Consider the following 20418-nt stretch of genomic DNA (forward strand, 5'->3'; position numbering starts at 1 on the left):
ATAATGGAAAACTAAGAATAGTTTAAAGTTATGGGCGAGCCATAGTATTGATACTTAAGTGGAAAACTAAGAACAGTTTGAAATTATGGACGAGCGATCATATTGTTACTTGTACTTAAGTGGAAATCTAATGACAATTCTACTATATATCTTTTGTATTATATTCGCCGTGTGCCATTTTTAATATATTTGGGAACAATAAAAACTCGTCCAATGAAGCTCTATGGAATATTTTGACTACGCAAAGTTTGAAACTCTAACCTTTCACCTCTTCAAATAGATTTTTGTCCTTGCGCAGGCAATAAAACAATCTCAGAAACTTTCAAAAGATTATACACTAATAACCATTTTGCAAGCAATAATGGTTCTAATTGTGTAGCTTTATGTGTTGCTGTGTTTAACTAGGAGGAGGGGTTTGCCGAAATTTTTCAAATATAATCCTTACTAATAATGTGGCAAGTAAAGACATTTGGGGTTAATTAAACTGTAAAGGTAAATTGACACACAACAAGCACTCAGCAAGAGAGCATATTTACCAAACAATCACGTGTTTTAATGGCACAAGAAAAGAGAGTATTTACCATATAACTTCAATGTTTAATTGCCCAGAAAAGCAAATATATCCTTGGCTGATTCCAGAAGAATGGAGTAATTACTCAAAATGCCATTACATCTCTGTGAAAGGGCGTGGGATGACAACAGGATTTACAGAAGAGGACAACAAAGGTAAGCCTAATGGATTGACTGTGGACAAAAACATGTTTTGTTATCTTTTGAGATGCTTGTTTATTTGCTCAGTATAATTGGAAAGGTGTAAATGAGCGAAAAGATCGGTGCTCGCTGACAGCGGTACGAAATTAATGCCTCAGTTATGTCATGCCGACATAACTGCGACTATACAGAACGTAAATTAAATTGATGATGATGATGATGATGATGATGATGATGATGAAGCCGCGAAGGTGAGCTGGCTTGATAAAAGTGAAAAATCCGAAACTGTCGCACATTGTCGTTATGGTATTTAATATTATCTTGTCAGAATTTCTTCTCTTTCTCTTTCTTCGTTTATGCTATTGGCAATGGCAGCCATCATGTATCGTCGTGCATGTTCATTTTCAGTCCACCCAGGCTGGGGCTTAAGTGGGTAAGGCAAATGTGCAGCAATTCTGCTAGTTTAAGTAGATACCTTCACGGTATTAAAGTGCAAAGGCTGACGTTTGTTACGCTCGTAAGAAAGATGTTACATTCTGAAGAAGAGAAAACATGTTTCTAATTGTACACGATGTGAAATGTGTATGTGTTCACAAATTAGTTTAAATATTCTGATATTTTAAAGACATAATTACGTATTGTTAACTTTTTTTCTGACGTAAATTACGACTGCAGTGATACAAATGTGAAATTAACAACTGTTCGTGACAAAATAATTTACTTGGTGTCACATACCTGTAATTTTGTTTTCAATAAACTAGTGTGCACCTAAAGAATACATTTTTCTTTGTTATGATTCTATTAAGCAGTGTCCTTTCACGGCGGACAGTTTTGTAATGTATGTATGTGAATAACAAGTTTACGTAGCAAACCCGCCGTGTTCCACTCAAATTTTGTAATTGTCCTGCTTTTGCTTGCATTGTCTTTACATGTAGCTTCACGGTACGTAGGACGTGAACGCAGTTAACTTTGTGTTACCTGCATTAAATATGCAATTGCAAGTTTTCAAGTCTATTTCCTCTCTCTGGTGATTGCTGCATTAAACTTTACTTTATGTGCTCTGTAAATTTGTTTTAAATATTTGTTTTAAAAGTAAAACTCTTTCCCCAAACATGATCTATCTATCACTCATCTGAATTGGCATATAAATTCAAGAAACACGCGTCGAATACAAATGCTTTTTAAATGGTAGGAAAACGTTTAAATTCAGACGTGCTCTGACAAACAAACGAAAAATGATTTTAAAAAAATATAAGTTAATGATTTTGATTCTCTGTTTACTATTCTCATTGTACTATGATCGAGCAAAGGGAAATTACGCCCCTTTGATGTAAACAAGAAAAATGAGTTGTCTGCATCAGGGACACACAAAAGCTTGTTGGTTTTGTTTGGCCAAGCTCGACTTTAATGGTGCCTTGCCAAAATAAGTTGGTTAGTTTCGTTGACCCTTTAGAGCAATGTATCCTGACAAAGGACACAGCCGACACGACCTGATATGGGAATCGAACCTGATACGCCTGCTTAGGAATCCAGAACGCTAATATGACTTGTGTGCATATGCAGATGCACAACGATATTTGGGGATTTGTTTGAGATAATCCCGTTGTACTGGTGTTTTGCCAATATCCTGTGGGTAGTTTCATTCGGCTCTGCTATCATTGCGATTTACTGTCCAGTTTTGGTCATTATCCCTAAGCCAACCAGCCCTGATGACAGTTCTAAATGTTAAGAGTTACAAAATAGTTAAAAGGACTTGGCATCACCACTTTTTATTTTCATGGCTTGCTAAGGTCATTCTATTATATGCCTTCATTATAATTTAAACTAAGAAAAATTCTTCGTAAAATTTTTAACACGTGTTTTTGCAAAAGGTGCTTTTTGGGAGCACGCCTGTTGTCAAATATTTTGTTTTTGAGGTGCGTAAATTTAAATATTATCAAGCTCTTAAATTTCGGAGGCAAGTAAATTATGCATGCAGACCACAATCTCATAATACCAAGATAAAAGTGATCGCTTTTAAGAAAATACCAGAGCTTGTGAAGTTTTATGTTCTGGTGACGGATACTGTTACCATGATCACTAATTTTATCAGCCAAACATATAAAATCTTATATTGTCGCGTTTGGGAGACTGAGCGGTGTGGCTGAAAAGCATTATTGTGTGCCGAACGACTAGATTCACTTTCAGATTTTTGCAAGCTGCATTTCCATTGGCTAATTCAAATGTCACCGGAACATGACCCCTAAGCGGTCGCTGTCAGATCTTCACGTAGGACAGCGGAGATCTGATTTTAATCACTGTACTCTTGTTATAACTTTTACCATGGGAGAAGGCTTTCATTACACATAATGGTTCAATTTATTTTCGTTCTTAAATATCATTTTTATTATGTTTTAATGTCTATATATGTGTCATATTCTATTTTAAAAAATCTACCATTTTTCTGTACTCCTTATGGTACTATTCTTTTTATGATCAGATTTTAGAAAGATTTTTTTCTCCTTTAGTTTTCATTCGACGTGGATTTTTTCGCGGTGAGTAGTACGTTTCTTTCATTAAGATAGATGTTGGCAAGTGATGGTTGAAGACAAAAGCAAATTCTAGTCATGTCTGATTCATATCTGGTAAGAGACATAGCTATTTCCTCTCGGCTGACTGTTTGTGTTTCCAGTGCCAGGTGCAACACATCAGGACTTTTCCCGCCAATCAGAAACGTCTGCCTAGTCTGTGGCTGTGGTTCATAGATATGGAGGAGGATCACCGCCATAATTATATGTACAGTGTATGTGTTTTTTTTTTAAATTCTTATTATACAACGTATATTCCATAATGCGTTGTTCTAAGTTGTACTTTCTATGTGTGTATGATGTACATTCTGCGTTGCATATTTAAAACTGCCATTATTTCTTTCTAAATTTTGTAAGAGTGATATAGGAATACTGCATTATCATAAGTTCCATGGAAGTGATTATAGGTGTATATTTTTAATATCACACACGTCAGCGTCATTCTACATTGTATATAACCAACTCTAAATATTATTTGTGCATTTTCATTATTCAGTTGAGGTAATTATGGTATTCACTATAACGGTAAAATTACACATGAAAACTACATTCTGATAGTTGCATTGTAGCACAGGGACAATTGTACGATGTAAGTATAATGCAAGGAGGGATAATGTAGTCAACGCCATCTGTTGTCAAAATGGGGCATTAGTGTAAACCCTATTCAGACAACAGATGCCGCTCTTACATCCCTCATTAATATAGGCTACATTACCCAGGTCCTATATAGATGCATACGACAGATTATAAACATGGAATACAGAAACTAAAACAAGAGAAAAAATAATCACCATTTGTTGTTCTATCTCGGTCGAACTATTTTTTGAACATGGTGTATACATTCTATTAAAACGTATTTTTTTATTTATCCATCTTAATATGCTAATACGGAATCATGGCTTGTTCAGTGACAATTTCCCCAACATTAGACAATGATTAGATATACCGTTGTAAATAAACATACGTGCATCAACATATATGTAAAACATGATATGGAACATGATTCAGTGTGATTAGGATAAACTATGCCTTCCTTCTGTCCGTCCGCGCTCTCGTTCATCTCGCTCAGTCTGTGAATATAGCTCATCCTAAATCAAACTGGAAATTCGCCACTTCACAAGTTGTCGGTATGGGCAATAGATGTAAGAGGTGTAAAGCCATTTCTCTTTCTCACCATGGAATCAGGAAGGAAGTGAGATATTTCGGTCTTTATATATTATATTTACATGTTAAGTTCTTATATATCCTACCCAACCTCAATACCTGTCTGGTTTTCTTTTCCTCTTCTGGTATCAAACACTATTCCCACTCTTTTTTGACGTCACATATTGTCTTAAAGTAATTCAACAGAACTAAGCTATGTTCAGTTAGCAGCCTGAATGATACACAAACAGCCCATTAACGTGAATTTATGTCCTTTCTAGACGCTACTCGCATTTATGAGAACCATGATATAATTATACCTCTTAGATAAACCATTGCACCCCGCGTGGGCTGTAAGTTACTAGCGGAATATGTCAGTCGACACACGTTCCTAATGCGAACACCATCGATTCTCGGTTGAAAAAGAATTCACAGCTTAATTACACAAATGGATTATTGCAGACCCGGCCCTAGGTCAAGGCAAACGAGGCAACCGCCTTGGGTCCCGCGCTTTCAGGCAATGCAGTTTTTTGGCTTGGGTCCCGGTGTGCTCATCGTTTGCTGCCTTGGACTCGGCACATCCTAGGGCTGGTCCTGGATTAATGGACTTAATTTCTTGTCCTAACTAGTTTTATTCTTTAATTAGCGATACAATGACATACATTTCCAGACATAGAAAAATCAATTATCAGCATAAATGATACAAATAATTTAAGATAGATAATTGAATTATCACAATTCGTATCAGAGTAATGAATAACATCTTTAGGATACATGATTCCTATAACATTGAAGACAGATATATTAGTTCTCACAATGCGTATCATAGTAATGCATGGAATTCTACTCTACATGATTATATTGCATTCGAGACAAACGAATGTACGATTATTTTCTGAACTAAAGGAAAATTGAAGTATGAATTTAATATGAATAAATTCAACAAATAATTACAAACTTAAAACAATGCATCTTGTATGTGAGTGAGACAAAACCTTTGAGTCTTTTCCGAGACTCGTTACCTTTTCTCTGAAGTTGAATCTATATCTCAGGTTCTCGCAAATTCTTCAAGACCCATATTCATTGAACGATTTATTTAACGAGAGAAATTACTTCCTAATTTTCTTCGGAGCTAATTTCTGACTGACCACAATGCTTTGACTAATTTCGAGAGGCAGATTACTTTAAAACCTTGAATTTCGTCTGGGGACGCCCCCCCCCCCCCCATTTAGCTTAGCCAATCGGACGGATTAACTTTCTATCACTGCCGAAAATTTTAACACTCAAATCGAAGTTAGAATTATTATTTCTAGACCGCCATTATCAATAACTATTCTGGAAAATATCATTTTATGACACATATTTTCAAACAGCTCAAGATTTCCCAAAGTTTGGTTCTTGCTTGTTTCACCTTGGTCATTTTCCGCTATTTAACCATACGCAAACATTAGCCTCTTCCTTCTGTTTGACCGTTATAGAACGGACTCTAATTAAATTCAAATCAGGCCTCAAACAGCATATTCCATCCTTCGCAGAGAGAAGTTTTTTGCGAGCCTTGCCCATATGTCAATATTAATGTTTACGTGTCACGCTGACTACGACAGAATATAATTAACAATTATCTACACAATTTTGCACCATCACAGATGTTATATATTTTATTTTGCATTATTCGCATTTGCATTTTCTCTTAGTATATGCTGTATTATTTATTTCACGTTATTCTATTTTGTATTTTGGTATTTATAGTCTAGATGACGTCTATACATCTGTCAATATTTATTACCGATTTTGTTACGTGGTTATTACAATAGTGCAATTTCATGTATTCTGATTCTATGTGAGTTTATGTGCTTTATTTTTATTTTACACGGTAACTTTATTAATTGCGTCTTTGCAACACTAAATATTTTATTTGCAGTTTTGTTTATCATAACACGTTGAGTACATATATTATAACGCACTTGCAAAACGTTCACATGCCTAAACGTTTGAATGGATTGCAAAACAAATTCCAAGTTGGCTATTTGCGTCATGCCAACAGCCAACTTGCAGTTTTCATTGTGCCACATTGCCCGTCGTGCAAGATGTAATAAATTAAAGTCCCATTATGACAACAGAGGACGCCGCCATATCTGAATGCAACATGGTGACGTTGAGTCAGGTATATTACAACATAGTGACGTGAGTCAGGTATATTTCAACATAGTGGCGTGAGTCAAATATTTTACAACACAGTGATGTGAGTCAGGTATATTGCAACATGGTGACATGAGTCGGGTACATTGCAACATAGTGACGGAGTTAGGTGGCGCTCCACAGTTTCGTATTTTGCATATGGGTTAGAATTTTAAAGATAAATAATTTCTCCGGTTTTCCTCACTAGTTATACTGGCTTTTTAAAAAAAGACCTTGTATATCTTAGGTATAGTTCAAGGAACCTTTAATTCCCTTTATCTGGTGTATGATTGATGGGTGTAATATGGGTTATAGATTATACAGCTTGGCCTTACTCCAGATGTGCACCTTTCAAAAAAGTGCTAGATCCACTTGGTCATTTTCACTTCCTGAACTTCAGAGGTAAATTGTATAAAAGAGAGCCGATAACCTTTTTTTTACATTTTAAATATTTAGTAATTCATTCATTGTACTTTCAGAAGCTGGTATTGGCTAGTATGGCAAAATTCATTTTCTCTATAATAGCTGCTATGGATAGTGTACTTTAAACTAATTCAGGCTGATTTTCTTTAGCACAAGGGAGCAATCATTTTGGTTAACAGTGTGCTTAGATTATGTACAATTTCCATAAGTACAATATCCAAAGAAATGTCAGACACATTACATTAAAGTAGCATAGAGGTATGCCAACATTCTCTCCACCGTGCATGTTTTAAATGCAAATAACTTCACCTCACATACGTCACTCTCTCAAAAGTACATATTAACTGGTGAGCGTACCCCTTAGGTATATTGCAACAGTCACGTGAGTCAGGTATAGTACAAATAGTGACGTGAGTCAGGTATATTGTAACATAGTGATGTGAGTCAGGTACATTGCAACATAGTGACGGAGTCAGATATAGTGCAGTCAAAATCACGGAGAACTGAACTTCCCGTGTCTCGACATCAACGGAGTATTAATGAATAACAAAATATACATTCTCTCCTCTTCCACAGCATTGTTTTCGGCTGTTGTTGCTGTTGTGTGTAATATATATATATATATATATATATATATATATATATATATATATATATATATATATATATATATATATATATATATATATAAAGAAGGAGAGATAGAGAGATTAGCTATAACATAATATCCAACTTCCTCCTGAGAGTCGACTTGCCCAGCTTGTATATATTTCCAACGCCAACAACCTATGAAGTACATATGGTGACTTCCAATGAGTAATCGAGCTATATTTACAGACAGAACGCACGGACGGACAGGACTGGATCATTAAATCCCCTGACATTGAAGAATATACTAGATCATGCTATACATACGTGAGTATCTATGTCTAACGATTATCTGAATTTTGTGACGTTGCAATGAACAAATCCGAATCCCCAATCAGCCTGCAAAGAAAAATAGCTAACCAAGTACTTAATTGACTAACTAACCATGGGCGTCTGCACCTAGGGGAAAGGGGGGAAGGGGAACACCCAACTCCCAAATTTCCCCTCTAAACATATTTGAGCCTACATCCGTAAAACTTTGCAGCTAGCCACTACATTTTTGCCCCCCTCCCCCCGAAAATAATCCTGCGGCAAGTTAACAAACGCTTGTTGATGGAATAGGGGATCCATGGCAATGCCTTCCATGCTGGGCCGACCTTAGGCCGATTGGACCAATCTGACCCAATTGGGTCCCGCGCTCATATGGGCCCCGCCGCGTTAGTAATTAAATATATATATATATATATATATATATATATATATATATATATATATATATATATATATATATATATATATATATATATATATATATATATATATATATTGAGAAAAGTAATTTTAAACCTATGGAAGAAAATTAAGTTCAATGTCATATAAGATTGTTTTAAAGTTTATTTCTTAATACCGTGTTCACACAGGGGGCCCTGCCAAAATGATCCAAATCGGGCCCCGCGTTTGTTAAGGCCGATGCTGCTTCCATGCTCAGAATCTGCAATATACTGGACATAACAACAAAAGAACTGGATCCAGGACAGTGTTGTTCGGCAGTGATTAATCTAACAGCTACCATCTGTTGTCGTAATGGGTCAGTACACTAATGTCTCATTATGACAATAGATAGCGCTGATTACATTTCAATGCATTATGCTAACATGTAGATTATAACTTTCAGTGTTACATTGTAGCCTCTACGATCCTGTCCATTTTCAAGTTTTATGGAGATAATGATGTAATGAAATTAATTTCTGAAAATGCAGAGGAGACTTGGAATAGAATGACGCTTTGTAGAATGTGGACGTGTGTTATATTAAAAAATATGCGCATGGAATTTGAAGATATAAAATTGCGGTATTCCACTATCAAGCATATCACATTTGAATAAGAAATGTTTATAAATGTAAAGATTTCAATTTATAAGGTACTTCCTACACACATAGAAAATGCAAAACAGAATAATAAAGAAAAGAATATACATTATATAAGTGAAAATACATTCATATCATCCGATCTTGCAGATGACGAAATAAAAAAAACATAAATAAAAACAACGAAAGCAATGACAGCGAAAAGGATGCATGTGAGTAAATGATATAGATTACCAATAGTTTCAGTTCTCAGTAATTCTGGGCACGTTTCCTATCAGAGATGTAGTCTCGTGTGTGTGTGTGTGTGTGTGTGTGGAGAGAGAGAGAGAGAGAGAGAGAGAGAGAGTCCCATTCTATTAATTTGTGAAACCTTACCATTTGTGTGACTGCTGCACGCGGTTTCACGTGTATGATTTGTATTAAGATGTAAAACATCCATGGGCTTCCATTATAAATTTATTTATATATTTCTTCAGTTTCATGATAAGATTTGGTTGGTCGGGTGAATATGAATGTATAATTAAATGAACCAATGTCTGCAGTACAAATACCTGAATGCGTGCATTCTTAATTTTGTATAATGGTTTAACTCAATTGGTTAATTAATTGTTCTTTTCTGCAAACATTCAAGTCTTGGATTTCTCATTGAGTCTATAACAGTTGTAGGCATTTAGATGTACTTCCTTTAGACAGATCTATAAGATCTTTCATGAAGCAGTGTCTGCTGTCGGAACTTATGAAATATGTTTTTTTTTTCTTCTCTGCTAAATGCAAATATGAGCCGCAGAGTATATATATTGTGGTTTCTATGCAATCAGTGAAATAACTTTGCCGCAGACGATTAATGGAGTAAGAGTTGTAGGCGAGGACATGGAACTCGCATTATCCAGATAGGGTATCTGTTTCTGTTTCATGCCCGTTCCATACATGCATGGGAGTCATAAAACAATTTGCTGATGCGCTTGCAGACGAGCTTGTTTATTATTATGACTTCATGCCACATCTAGGATGCCAAACACTTACCGTTCTTAAACGCCCCGAACCATCAATCAATCCATCGTTACTGCCCTGACCTAGGTTGACCTGCTCTATTACTAAGCAAAATCCAGTGCTATTGTACTCTGTATTCACTATATATCTGTAAGTAACAAGCAATGGCCATACTTGTTCCATTCAAAGTAAACGAGTTTCATTTAATGCATTATGCAAGACAGAATAAATTCAAAAGGATAAAGACAAGCAACCACATAGGTCACAGAGTGCTCAACGGCCAACAGACGACTGAAATGCGAAGTCAGTCAAATATAATTTTATGGAATGAAGCGGAGCAAAAAGATACCATCTGCTTCAACGGACGTCAATCTTTATTTGGAAAGGATGTAAAATGTACATTGTGTGGCTGGCTTCGATGATGGCACTCTAAAGAAGGACCGATAATCTAAAACAATTTACAGATATCTTTTTTCTCCATCTTTGCATTACGGAGCCAGATGGGTGATCTGTGATGTAACAAATAGGCGTAAAAAAAGGTTTACAGATATCCATTGACTTTCCCAACGGGGCTTTCTGCACTCTATTAAGCGCGCCAAAACGAGAGAAATTGGAAATACATTGTAGCCGTCATGATTCTCTTTTGAAGCCAAGAGACGCTGTCAGATGTGTTTAACGATGCCATTGAACAAACACGAGGGCTATGCATTGGTGTAAATTCAGAAATTATCTCGTAAAAAAAGGTACGTGTAGCCTCAGCTTATGTCATCACAAGGAATTACTTAAAACGTTTGCTTGATTTTCTTTCGGGAATATCATTTTGCTTGAATTCTATTAAAAAAGGAATCAACATTAGTCAAAATATACGTTATCAGCGAACAAACGTGCATCCAATGATTTTAGGCCCTGATGACTGAAAAAGAATTTACAGAAATTCATGAAAAGATCTTTTCTTCCCTCCATTAAAAAACCCCCCACAAAGACTTGAATGCTTGAAACCTAGCACATATTCCTAGAAACTCCAAAGTACAAATCATTGCCATCTATAAAGAGATTTTTTTTATGTATATCCATTGGGTCAGACAGAAAATAAAATCGTACATACTTGTGTCATCATGCATACAAGCCAATACAGACAAAAACTTGTGGGAGGACGTTTGCATTTTTGAACAAAAAACAACAATAAACCCACACAAAAACAAATGCAAAGTCTAGTCAAAATTTATTTGTATATGTGCAAGTCGTTGTATTCCAAAGCTCAATGCAGTAAAAAGATTTAAACAGTGACTTTTTATTTGAATACAAGGCAAATTAGGTTTGGTTTTCGAATTCGATCAGAATATCGCAGATATTGATCGTCAGATAAGTGACACTTTCATTAAGAACCAAGTACATTGCAATAAGTGTTTAGTGAACAGAAAACGCAAGAATACGATTTTAAACGTGGCCATCGTGGTAGCCATTTTATTAGGTCAGATCAGCACAATCTAGATTTTTTGGATGAAGTAATTAGTGTTGTTACAGTGGAAAAGCTCACAATCTTTTTTTTTTGAGAAACATCAGTGATAAGAATATTTTCAAGATGGTCTCCATTGCAGCCATTTTGTGAGGTCAGATCGGAATCATTTTCAAGTAGGACCAACAGAAGACACAGAACAGACTGTAAAAAGTGTTTAAGTGAAACAAAAATGTCGCGACGACCATCCATTTAAGAGTAGCAGCAATAAAAAATTGAAAGATGTCAGTAGTAAGATGCACGAGTTATTACGAGCCACTTACTTCTTCATCTACTGCGTAAAAAACTTTATATAACTTTATAAGAACTCTGCCCTTGGTAAACATAAACGTAAGTCAGTGGGAAGAAAATGACTGTTAACCTTACATATCTTACCATTTTTTCAACTACTATTTGTTTAAGCTATTTCCACTACTTTAAAGTTAGTCCGGCAAATAATTGGAAACAAAAATGTGACAAAAGAAAATAGGAGATGGAAAAACGTGAAACAATGTATCAGATTTGTCATTAGTCCGTATACAAATATACAAGTAATCGTTGATATTTGATGGCTTAATTTTACATATTGGAAGTCGTATATATTTAATGATGAAAGGTTAAAATGTAAGTGTGGTAGAACGAAAAAATATATACCATTTGCTAAAACATTGCAAAACAAAAATACACAATGAATATCTAGAAGAAAACCCAGATAACTTCAAAACGAAAATTAAGGATCACAATAATGAATGTATGCAACACATTAAAAAGATAGTGGGGAAAAAATATTTGGAGACTTACACAAACCCAAAGAAGAGAACAAAAAGAAGAGGGTTTACGTGTTCAAGATTATGGTCTAGTTGAAACATGATCATTCGGGTTGTTTTTTTAGCTTATGGATTAGGCCAAAGGAAACCAAAGCACATGCATTAATCACAAGGAAGAATAAAAATATAGAAATATAGGTACCCGTCTGCTCATTACTTTACTTAACATAATCATTCAATTTAAATTTCTTATGTCAATTGTTTTTAATTTATATTTATCGATCTATGTTTGCTAATCTCTTTCAGCAGTGTAATATGACATTTTTACGGTATTATGGGATGGAAAATAATGTGAAAATTTGATAAATAAATATTAAGATGCCTCTATACACAGTCGCGCTGTATTTATTCAAGCGATACACATTCACTCATCGTGTACGAATAGCCTACATAATACTTATCTGCAAATTTAGGTATGGCGTCATTGACAGACATTTCTGAATTTCTGTTTTATGCGTGTGTCATGAAAAGTTATAAAAGCAATTAATATAATTATGAGACATATATTTACAGACAGTTGCTCTTGAAAGACGTATCGTATGAGTATTTTCTGAAAAATATTTTAAATTTATGTTTTAGGTACTACATAGTTATATATTTTGCTGTAGCTCTGGAGGTCATACTAAAAATACGAATTTTATTTAGACTGCGTTGAAAGGGGAAAAAATCCAATGGAACACTTGAGTGTAGAAGAATGATAGAAAGATCATGGGAAGATGTACTGACCGAATAGTAGCTACTGCAATAAATTTTGCACATGTACATTGCTTATAATTATCAGAGGCTGCTTTTTTTGTAGATATATTGTTCCTGAATGTGAACAAAATATCTCTTTATTGAACAATTTAATGAAATGGAAAAAAATACATGCAATATATAGCAATAAAAACTGACCAACAGGATATTTTTTGTTTAAAAAAGACGAAACTTGAACATATAAAAACATATATAGTCTTTTGAATCCTTTTAGTACAATAATAAAATTATCTTTTTCTAAGATTAAATTTATTTGAGATAATTCATAAATCAAACTTTCCAAGACATTATTATTATTATTATTATTATTATTATTATTATTATTATTATTATCCCCTATTGTGGGCAATAAATCACTAACTGAATGATGTCGGTATTCATTATGATAACACCATCGAGTCTCGGTTGAAGAAAAAAAAATCACTACTTAATTACACAAATGAAATAATGGACTTCACATCTTGTCCTAACTACATTACTTGCTAATTAGCTAGTGACTGACATACATTTCCACATGTGGTAAAATCAATTCATAGCATACCTGATGCATATAATTTAAGACAGATAAATTCATATATTCACACAATGTTTATCAGATGGAATGCAAAAATTCTTAGAAAACATGAGTAATGTAACAATTTTAGACACTGAATGTAAACCATTAATTTCCGAGCTGACGTTAATTTGATAAATTAAGCAAATATTTATAAACTTATATTAATGAATATTTTATAGATGATTGAGACAAACCGTGTACTTTTCCGAGACTCGCTCCCCTTCCTATGAAGACGAATCTCTTGTTTCCGTATCCTCAACTTTCCAGACACCCGTCCCTTAGACAGTTTTAACCAGAAAAGTACTTTTTACTGATCTCGGAGTCAACTTCTTGGCTACCGATAAAAACTTTGTTTAATGTCGCGAGGGATATTACTTAAAACCTTGAATTACGTCGAAGAAATTCACACCTCCCGTTTAGCTTAACCAGTCAGGATTAACTTTATCCAAGAGCCAAAAATTTAACAAGCCCATCTAACTTTCTGCACTGCCGATATTAATAAATATTCTGGAAAAACACTCATTTTATGTCGGTTATTTAGATGGACCAAAATTGTATCTGGATTGTCTCTAATTTGACATTTTCCTCTGTTTAGCCATACGTTAAAATATCCGTCGGACCATTGCGGTGGTTTCACATTGGTAGCACTAAGTAAGTGGTTGAATTGTACTGCAACACCAGCTAAATCTAGTATATGGTGGACATATCAGGATAAACTTCACTGATATTCTCTGTATATGTGTTAAGGAATGTTTACGATCACAAACAGGATAACACCCCGTTTTATGATAGAAGTGATTTGAACAAAGATAATATTAGAAAGTTGTGGGATTAGATAAAGATGAGTTAAATGGAGTTCTAATTCAAGAATTTATACACTTCGAAATAAGTCGTATTCTGAGGAGACAAATAACTTTGAATGTGTGCAATACCATTCTGTGTTGGATCTAAAGAATGATAACAGATTAATGCAAGGAAATACTTCAGAGGGGAGAATTTCCACCTTCAGACTGTACATTATTTCCTCCGCAAGAAGGACGAGAATGAAGAGTTTTTGTAAATGCTGTAACAGTTGTCAATGTGAATATATAACACGAACTTATGCGTTGAATTTTTACAAACCATAAAGAAGGACGGAAAGACAACACCAAAGAAAAAGATCAAGCAAAAATGAGAAGAATTGTGGAAAAAAATATTTCAGCAAAAGATCACAAAAAGTTGGACATTTAACATGTCTAGAGAGTAACTTTCTGAAGCAGCATTAATAATGTGGATTCAAACATTAGAGAAACGCTACCATTCGGTTAAAGTTACAACAGCTATTCAAACAGGATGGTGTAGCAATTGCCGCGAATATTAAAGAAATATATATGTGATTGTAGCAACCCTCACTCTATCCATAGCAAATTTGGTAAAAGGTTTATTTGGAGGCTGAGAAGGAATAAGTGAGGTTAGCAATGGTGGCGGAAAAGGTAAAACAGAATGGTTCGTGGACAGGACCAAGCAAGGCATGAAACTTTTTACCGAGTAGTGTAAGCTATCGAAAAAGGCAGCAGCAGAAATACAGTGGCAGTGCAATAAACTGACTTAAAACAAATGTCGGGAAGGAAGTTTATTTCTTGTCTGATTATAGCTAGATTCGTTGTTGTGTTATTTGTAGTTTGATCAGAAAAATAATTACAGTATAAAAATGGATAAAAAGGAACAATTTACTTAAATTTTTATATATAACCATTTTAAGCAACCATCGTTATGATGACAAATAATTATTTTTTCCATGATCTTTGTCTTTTAAATCACGTTAAATTATTTCTGTCATTTAGTGGTCTATTTAGACAAATTCTTATAATCTGTTTATTAGGTACTGGATTCATATGTTTTACATATCGGTATTTAGGGCTTATTTAGTCCTGGTTTAAAGCCATCTTGTGACTATTTAAATTTGTTATTCTTGTAGTCCTGGTTTAAAGCCATCTCGTGACTATTTAAATTTGTTGTGCTTGTAACTAATACAATATATGTTCATCACCGGGGCCGCGGGTGGCTGAATGGTCTAAAGCGCTCGCCTTTGCCGATAAATGCCATCTCACCTGTCTGCGTGTGTTCGGGTCTTAGGCTCCGCCAAAGCGGATATGTGAGAAAGCTGCCATTATCTTCCCGTGAGACGATGGTTCTTAAAGGGATTTTTCAAAGTTCTTCCTCCACCAGTTATACTGGAAGCCAAAGATGGCGTTGAAAGATGGCGTTAAACCCAAAACAACATGTTCATCAAGATAGTACCCGACAATAAAAATATACCATCACCACCACCAACAAGATTATCCTAAATTTTGATTCTGAAATATGTTAATAAAATCTTACCATGATGTTTTCATCGGAGTGTTAGCATTGTTCTGCAAAAATAAATTTGTCAAAGAAATTGTTGTGTTCGTTTTTTTCACTAGTGGAAATATAGTGTGTTCATGTTCTAATTTGAACTTGAATGGCCAAATACATGTAGCATGGGACCGGATACTTTGACTTACTCTCGCTATTTGTCGTTCCGTCAGATTTGTGATATCTTGCAAAACGAAATAAATACACCATTTATTACTTATTACTACTGACTTAACTTAAGAAGCATACAATGTTATCACGTATTAGGCAGTACCTGCTGCATAGTTGAAATGACGTTTGCTAGCTTTTAGCACATCGGCTGATGTAAGCTTTTCCAAAACGCTTATGTACCGATTCATGTTCATTAAGCCAATGATCAGATCAGTATTTATTCTTTCAGTAGATTAATATCCAATAGTTGTTAAGTGGATTATTCAAACTATTGCGGATGAGTCAGATTATTTAAGATACATGTCTTTGTTGCATGAACTAAAGGCTCGCTCATCATCAGGTAATGGTACTGGACATTTAGAAAACTGTTTTGTGTCCGAGTGTAAACGTGAAACCGTGTATCAGCTAAGTTTCACCAAATTTTCCAGAATTTCATATCACACAGTACTTTGAATCTTTCAACAGAGTCATCACTGCAAATATTAAAGTGTAGCAATAAAAATGCTTGAAGCCTTGGACGTAAAATAGTCTTTTTCTGTTTACTAGATTTGTCTCCCCTTACATATTTATTCAAAGTTACGATTCATTGCAGTATTAAATTGAGTTGCATGACAAGGCTAACGTACACCTGCTATACATATTAATTTAATTTGTGGCTTGACATTTCTCCGTGATTGAGGGTAAAGTAGTTATAGCCTATCTGACTTTTATCATTTTCTTAAAAAAACTGTTTACTGATATTTGAGTTCAAGGTTTAGCCTTATTTACAAACTTAGCATGTTTTGGAAGAGAACTTTTGACCAACATCATGGCCATTTTATTGTCTTAGGTTTTTATATCAGGTTGAGGTAAACAAAACTTATTTCATCCATATCCTAAAATCAGTCTGTGGAATCATTTTCAGCTGTGTTCAGATATAATTTTAGAGGGATCATTTATGTAAAAATAACCCATTGGAATTACAAAGTACTAATTGACTTTTTGGACTAAATCACTATTCAATCAAATTCAAAGACATTCTGTATTATATCATGGTGATACATCAAGAGTGTTGCTACGTCAACTCATTCAATACCATTTTACATCAGCACATTCAATATTGGAATAGTTTGCGGATTTATATCACAATACTGCAAGTTCCTCTGAAATTTTCACTTTGTAACTTAGAGAAATACAGTTATTTGTTAATTCGCTCCTTTCTGCTACTTAATTTAAAACCTAGAGTCACAATACAATGCTTGTAACTTTCTTTTAAATCTAAAGACCATTATTTTGTCACAAAATTTACACAACTCAACTAAATCGTAAAACTATAAAACTTTTACTCTATTTAAGGACCAACTATATACCTCAGGAAGAAATTGTTTCGTCATTTTCCTCTTAGTAATAGGAGTATCAGCGATAACTAACAACTGTTAACATGTGCCATAGTGAAATCTCACAAATTCTTCTGGTCATAGACCTTTTGAGCTAACGAAATAATATTTATTGTCTACTCTGGTCCTTCCCGGGGTTAAATCCAGGAATATTGTTTGTATGGGTGGGAATGGAGGAGGCGCAAACAAGTTGACAAGGGGTCTGTGGGGAGGATTCCCGGGTTAGGGCCCACGTGGCAAGCTATCGGAAGTTCATGAATTTTAAACGTTTACAGGGCATAAATTTAACTATTTAACCGACTATTGGAAACGTCTGGTTGTCGACTCTCCCCGTCCCCGCTCGTCCCCTCCCGGCCCTCGCCAGTTTAAGACCTAATATCAGAATAGTCTGTAGGAAGAATGAAGCTTAAACTGGTGAATATATCACATTAGATATTTTTTCATTAGAGTAACGAGCAAAGAATTAAAAAATCAAGATGTTTGTTATTTTCTGTTTATTTAAATTTTTAGGGAACTATACCGAACGTGACTGATGGATGATCTCACCCTCCGAATAGGATTTATTCCAACGAAGATATGGTTGGTGATAACGTAATGTCTCTCCGTCTCACATAGAACATTTACCACACGAAACTGTTTTCAGAATACTTGATTCCATCAACTATTTCTGGTCCACATCTCATACATGCATTCAAGCTGCCTTTACCTGACAGTTACTTACCTGCCAATTGCTTTAATCTGACTTTAAATAATAGGAGCCATTTTGTTTGATTATGTTTAGTCTCGTTAATACGACAAACCCTTAATTTCAACCCAGACATTTTAATCTGGGCACAAAATCCACTAATTTATCTGGCAACGAGGAAAACGTGTCATTTCAATCACAATTTTGGCGGGGCTCACCTATTGATGCTTTCTCGAAACATGAACGACAAGCAGGATTATTTTCTCGCACTACATACGCTGGTAGCTTGTATATACAAGAAGGCAAAGTCGCAAGGTTATATGTCTCTGAGATACAGAATAGTAATCGGGAATGTCAGATAGCTGATTTAAGTTTTTTGTTTCATTTTCTGTCCACTTCCGTATGTATAACATTTCAACACAAGATTAGTATATATAAATAGTCTCTCTCTCTCTCTCTCTCGGTTACTTTGCCTGGCATTTAACAAAGGTACGCCGCGTTTTGACCTAAGCAAAGTCTTCCTCAAGGACAAATAAGAGAAGAACATACACAGAGACACAAGAAGTTATGTGGGAATTACGTCCCCTTACAACCCTGCACCCGTTTTTTGATTACTACACACACACACACACACACACACACACACACACATTCCAATGAACAGTGTAAGAAGTTTTGATACACATACTTTCACACAAACCTATACACATACAAGGGTAGGAAGTGCTTATAGACACTACTACACCCTTACATAGAAGCATACTATCACACAGAAGAGATAGGGGGCACAAGGGTTTAAATTTTAATCGTTAGAAACAAGAGACATAGACAAACACTAATACATACAAATACAAAACATAAAGATAGTACTAGTATCTCTCTTTTCAAGAGATCTGGGTTGCGCTAAAAGGGGTTGTTTAGGCTTATTAGCCAAACGCGATTCATACGAGTGGCATCGTGTCATTGGTCTTCTTCTTCAAGAACTTCGTCGAACGGTGGGTAGAGTATGACCCACTTAAAAAAAAAAAACTTTCCATCACTTCATCCACTCTCACTGAGATGACAGTTGCGGCGGCAGCAGTTACTACTACCGGTACCTAAGTAGTAACATAGGCAAAAGGAGTGGGACTTGGTCGTAGAAAAACACAAAGACACCGACGGTCCTTTTAAGGGCGACATATATCTCTTAGAAACGAGATATTACTCAGTAATTACCAAATCAAGTAAAACTCAGATCCCTTCCCAATGGCTCAATGGTGTGTGTGTCTGAGTGTGTTCAAGTGTTTTATCCAAACTAAAAGAAAAAAATCATGACAAAGAGACACGTTCATTTCGTTTTCATTAGCATATTCTCTTTGAATCAGAATCACATAAAAAATTTCATAACACATTACGAAAATCCATTTCCTTCTTTCATTTCTTTACTGTCGGTGCCTGTTTTTCTTGTGAAATTCTTCACCGGCAGGATTCCTCCTCTTGATTTTCTTTTAGTTGTCTTGCCTTCTTGAATTTCTTGACGGAAATGGGTTCTTTTTCTGAAAAAAAAAACACTCATCCTCCCGTTTCTCCGCCTGCTTGTTCTTTTTCTAAGGACACGCTGACAAGAAATGCCCTTTTCTCGTGACAATTATAGCAGGCATCTTTACATTTGTCCCTCTTGTCACCTATCTTTCCTTTCCTTTGACATTGTACGCATTCTGGAGCTCAAAGTCCACTCTTTTGACGGATATAGCAAGTGTCTTGTCTTTTATCTCGAATGGAGATGTCCGTAGTCTTATGTAAGGATGCTTTCGAATGATTCACTGTAAATCACTGACGAGAATGACCACTTGTCTTAGACACTTAAGTTTTCTACACAGCCTGAAAGCTGAATGAATATATATTGTTTTTTGGGCGAGAAACTCTCTCTGTGTCTCTCTCTAGCGAGTGTGTGTAACACTTAGTCAAGCTAAATTCTGCAATCAACGTGAAACGATCACACTATTCCATCGATAAACTATAAGAAAAAGCCAAGAGGTGACGGCGGCGACTTTCACTGTCGCCTCTTACATATGCTAAGTGAAGTGTTAGCACAAATGCATGTCAGTGATTTTGAAGATGACACGAGTGAGCCTTCTACATGCTCTGCCACAAGACCAAGAGAGTCGACATCAAAAATATATAAACTTGTTTAGTAGATCTTGAAGATTATTTTTGCATTCGAGTTACG

At 35.2% G+C, this 20418-nt stretch overlaps 1 long non-coding RNA gene across 1 annotated transcript; it reads left to right on the top strand.

The window, feature by feature from the left end:
* The first annotated feature begins 619 nt into the window (after positions 1-619).
* LOC149805190 (uncharacterized) lies at positions 620-18566 on the top strand. The gene is made up of 3 exons (XR_016414797.1): positions 620-726; positions 3383-3493; positions 18035-18566. It is a non-coding gene; the product is annotated as an uncharacterized LOC149805190 (long non-coding RNA).
* Positions 18567-20418: the final 1852 nt, after the last annotated feature.

Source organism: Sinohyriopsis cumingii, chromosome 2 (genome assembly GCF_028554795.1).
Source record: "Sinohyriopsis cumingii isolate HCF-2022 chromosome 2, ASM2855479v2, whole genome shotgun sequence".
NCBI classification, from domain to species: Eukaryota; Metazoa; Mollusca; class Bivalvia; order Unionida; family Unionidae; genus Sinohyriopsis; species Sinohyriopsis cumingii.